The sequence below is a fragment of the Akebia trifoliata genome, chromosome 9 (assembly GCF_017979445.1).
Source record: "Akebia trifoliata isolate Shusen 1 chromosome 9, ASM1797944v1, whole genome shotgun sequence".
NCBI classification, from domain to species: Eukaryota; Viridiplantae; Streptophyta; class Magnoliopsida; order Ranunculales; family Lardizabalaceae; genus Akebia; species Akebia trifoliata.
The window spans coordinates 12,981,542-12,986,212 of NC_141383.1; the positions used below are offsets into that span (position 1 = coordinate 12,981,542).

Sequence of the window (4,671 nt, forward strand, 5' to 3'; positions counted from 1 at the left end):
TTTTTGTTTGGCACATCTTTGTTATGGTTCAATTTGGAGTCATTCAGAATGACCCTAAATAATGCAGGATATCAAAGGTTAATGACAAAGGGAATGACCCATTTTTTTATTTGAATTATTTTTGGGTCTGTATTATCTTTTATTAATATATTTTGGTTCAATTTTGGATACTTTTGGCACTTTTTTTTTAATGGTTCAATTAAGGGTCACCTTTTGATGATTCCTAAATAATGAAATATTCAAATTGACATAAATTGAGGATGAAACTATGGTGGTTGGGATGAGAGTTATTTATTTATTTTAAAACAAGAAAAAAAAAATTTTGGATGATTTTTTTGGTGTGTTACTAGGCATATGCGGCGAGTTGTGAAAAAAAATTATTTTTGAGTGATGCACTAAGAAACGAAAAAATTGACTTTTTTAATGTTGTTTGTGATGAAGAGAGGATTCCAAGAAAAAAAATCAGAAAAAAATGTTACAAAAAAATATATTTTTACGTGGTGTACCGTTAGCAGAAAACAGTCTTTACTGTTTTTATCTTCTTCTCCACAAAGAAGAAGACGAAAATAAGCAACAAAGAGACATCTTTCTCTCTCTATCTATCTATCTGTGACGCTCTCTTAGCAATGCTCAAAGCTCACAGACGCCATCAATCATCTCTATTTCTTTCTCTTTATTCTTTTCTGGTTTTGCTTTAGTTTTATTTCTCTTTCTGTTTGATCTGTTTATCTGTTTTGCAGGTTTTCTTCTTCTTCTTCTTTTCTTTGCTGGTTAGTTGTTTGTTTGTTTGTTTTCTTTTTCTTTGTTAATATTATGGACACAGGAGGATCATTCACTTCTTCAAACAAGACCCAATCTCGATACCCTCTTTAAGAACAGATTCACCACAGAAAAACTTCCAGAGAAAATTCGGACAGATTCATCCCGAACCGATCTGCAATGGATTTTGACTACTCACAATACATGCTAACCGAGGTAAGGAAAGGTAAGGAAAACCTAGTCGCGAGTTCTCCATCAAAAGAGGCTTACAGGAAATAACTTGTCGAGACATTCAACATGAACAAAACCCAAATCCTAGCTTTCAAGAACAAGCCACCCACTATTGAGGTATCTTTTTCTAAACCTTCCTCGTCTGTTCAACAATCAAAACCAATAAAACCCCGAAGAAGCATTCTTCAAACATCGGAGAGGACATTGGATACCCCCGAGCTTGTTGATGATTACTACTTGAATTTGCTTGATTGGGGTAGCAATAATGTTCTAGCAATCGCACTTGGAAATACGGTATATCTATGGAACGCTTCAGATGCATAAACTTCCGAACTTCTGACTATTGACGATGAGAATGGCCCCGTTACCAGTGTGAGTTGGGCTCCTGATGGCCGTCACATTGCTGTCGGCTTGAACAATTCGGAGGTTCAACTATGGTACTCAACAGCCAATCGACAACTAAGAACATTGCGAGGAGGACATCGATCACGAGTGGGGTCACTCGATTGAAATAATCACATCTTGACAACTAGCGGAATGGATGGTTTGATTGTCAATAATGACATAAAGGTAAGGCTACCCTCACTAATTTAGTAAGATTTTCAAATCTTGCTAAAGGTCATTGACCTCGCCACGTGACACCCGAAAAATGATCCAATGCCACGTGTGTATGGCGGATGAAATTCTAAGAATTTAATTAATTTTTTAAAAAAAAAAAGTTAAATTTCATTTCGAATTTTGGTTTGATTTCATAGTCGCCCATTCACAAAGCATTGGATCAAAGTAAAAAAAAATGTCAATTTGGCTTTTGTATCCAAATTTTTCTATTAGATCTAGAAGGCCGTGACATCGGATTATCGATCACGTTGGCTTGATGACCCTTAGTAAAACTTGAAACCTTATGAGTCATTCAAGTTAGCCTATGTTCTCAAAAAAAATTTGCCACGCATGTCTTTCAAAAAATAAAAAGTTCATCGCTCCTTATCTCTATAACTATCGGTCAATCCCCAATTCAATATTCTTTGAAATTTTCGAATCATATTGGGTCGCCCAAAGTGATGTTCAATTGGACCATAAAAAAAAAAGTTTTTTTTGTAAAAATAAAAAATAAAATGGATTTCAAAAATCAATCATAGGGGTGAATTTTCTTAAGTGTGTCAACTCAGTTGAACTCGTCTTACATCACTTGAGGTATTAATTGTATGCTACTTATTCTAATTCTCTTTGAGTGATTTCACCCTAATGTATTGCTATGATACCAAATTTTGAATGTAATAAGTTGAGTCAATTCATTTGAATTTATTGGTTTATGCAATTTGTTACTTGTTCTTATACATTCCCTTGATATGTTATGATGATATTATTTCCATGTTATATGAGAATTGAATGCTATGTGATGAGTTAACTCGATGAGTCCATGTTTGAATAGGTTATGTGCTAGATTAGGGTGTATGATTTCCCTTTTGATACCCTTTTGATATCTTGATTGATGGAACTTTAATTCTAACATACTGATTGATTGGTTTTAATTAATAGATTGGTCTTGACTGATTGGTTGATTTTAATTCCTCTTGATTTGCATGCCATGACTTTGATCTTGATAATCTTTGATGATTGTATTCACTATGATTGTGGTCCATTAATGATCTGATCTGGCCTATGCACCCATTTGTTTGAAAAAGGCCCCGGGCACACCCCACCCTATTTTGCACACACCACTAGCACATTTACTGTTTTCTACGCTTGCACGTCCCATATAGCCAATGTGGCACTAGTGTGTGGTCTGGTCTCTTCGGAGATGCAACGTCATTCATGAAAACCACAACTCCAGTCATGTACCTTAGGGTATATCAAACTGGGGCATCAGTACCGTTTGATCAGGTGACTCTGAAAGGTATATCGATGCACCTAGGCTGGAGCGACCTGAGCCTTTGACTTATTGTGAGCCACACAGTCACATGTCTCATTTGCCAACGTAGTACTAGTACGTGGTCGGTCCCCTCGTGGGATGCCAAACCATTTATGAAAGCTACAACTCTTGACCCGTACTCATAGGTATATCAAAGATAATCCAAGTACATCAATTGTACTTCTTGGTCAAAATCGATGTCTAAGCGAGATCTTGCCCCGTTGTACCTTACTATACGAGGGGGATAGACTACGTCTATTCTACACGAGAGGTATTTAAGTGGGCCTTTGCTCAGCATCGTGCGCCACCTCTCAATTGGGGATCAAACTGGCTGTTTTTGGCTTCAGAGAAGTGAGTTGAAGTTTTAATTATCACCTACACGGTATATCAAACCAAGTCACCACGTACCGTCTGATTGAGTACGCTCTAGAGGTATATAGGTGTACTTGGGGAAGGGTGGCCAGATAAAAATGTATTACACGTAGCAAGCTTAGAGTCTAGAAACCTCCCCTATAGGTCACGACTCGAACTTATCATGGGTGTTCCCGGGTTGTAATTCGAATGAGACCTTGTGATTGATGAATGTATGTGAATGATGTATGAGATCAGAATGTATGATTGTCCTCAAGGATCAAAAATTTTATTTTTAGAAATTAAAATGGGTGCACCGACCCAATAAAAAATCCATTTCTTACAAAAATTCAATAATGACCCAGTCCATCTCGATCCAACAATCATGATGGACCAGGCCATTTAAATCAAAATGGAAATCAAATTTTCAAAAAAGAAAAATAGTTTACAAAAGGAAAATATTTTCTCGAAAAGAATGTTTTCCAAAAGAAGTGTTCTTTAGAAAAAATTTCTTCAAGAAAAAGTAAAGTGTTCTCTAGTAAAAATATTTTCCAAGAAAAAAGTGTTTTTCAGAAAAGGTTTTCCAGAAGAATAAGATTTTCCAAAAGGAAACGTTTTCCCAAAAAAAGTTTTCTAAAAGAAAATATTTTCCAAAAAAAAAGAAGAGGAAGAAAAATATTTTTCAAAAAAAAAAATGATTTACAAAAGATCTATTTTTGCATGAAAATTTTTTGAAATATGTTTGTTGGAAGTTGTTATTCAATGAAAACATTATTTGTCAATATTTTTCATGAGTGTAGTAAAATTATTTTCCTTCTGAATAATCATTACAATGATGAATTGTTTAATGGATTGGTGCATAGAATTCAATAAAATCTTAGGGTTCATTTAAAATGTTATCAAGGGGGTAACACTAAAACTGGTTAAATTCATCTTCAATGAGGTTTAAGGGTTACCATTGTACCTAAACTCAATCGTCCATCGTCTAGCTAGGGTTGTAAGTCCGGTCAGTTAGAACAAACGTCAGTACCAAGTCAACAGTTAGAAATAACCTCAGAATTTCTCGATATCACTCAGTTGTTCCCTGAAGATCATCGTGCCTTAATCCTGTTGGTGGTAGGCAATGTCTCAGCCTTCGGTCCTAATCAAACCTGTTGTGGGTAGTTGTCTTGAGTTATTTGAGTTAGCTCGAGTCCAATTTTTCAATGTCATGTTTCCTTTAGATCGAGTCTACTCTTTTTCTATTGAGTCAAGTTAATTTGTCAAGTCTATAGAGGTGTTTGTCGCCACATCTGAATTTGATTGGATAAAAGAAATTTTTGAATACCTCGAGTGCATTAACGAATTAACTAATAATCTGATAGATTTCTCTCCTGAACAAGAAAGATAAAAGTCAGGCTCAACTTTTAATCAAGAAAGCA

At 35.4% G+C, this 4,671-nt stretch overlaps 1 pseudogene; it reads left to right on the forward strand.

Moving 5' to 3' along the window:
• Nucleotides 1-689: 689 nt before the first annotated feature.
• On the forward strand, nt 690-1,584 carry LOC147394312 (cell division cycle 20.1, cofactor of APC complex pseudogene; annotated as a pseudogene).
• Nucleotides 1,585-4,671: the final 3,087 nt, after the last annotated feature.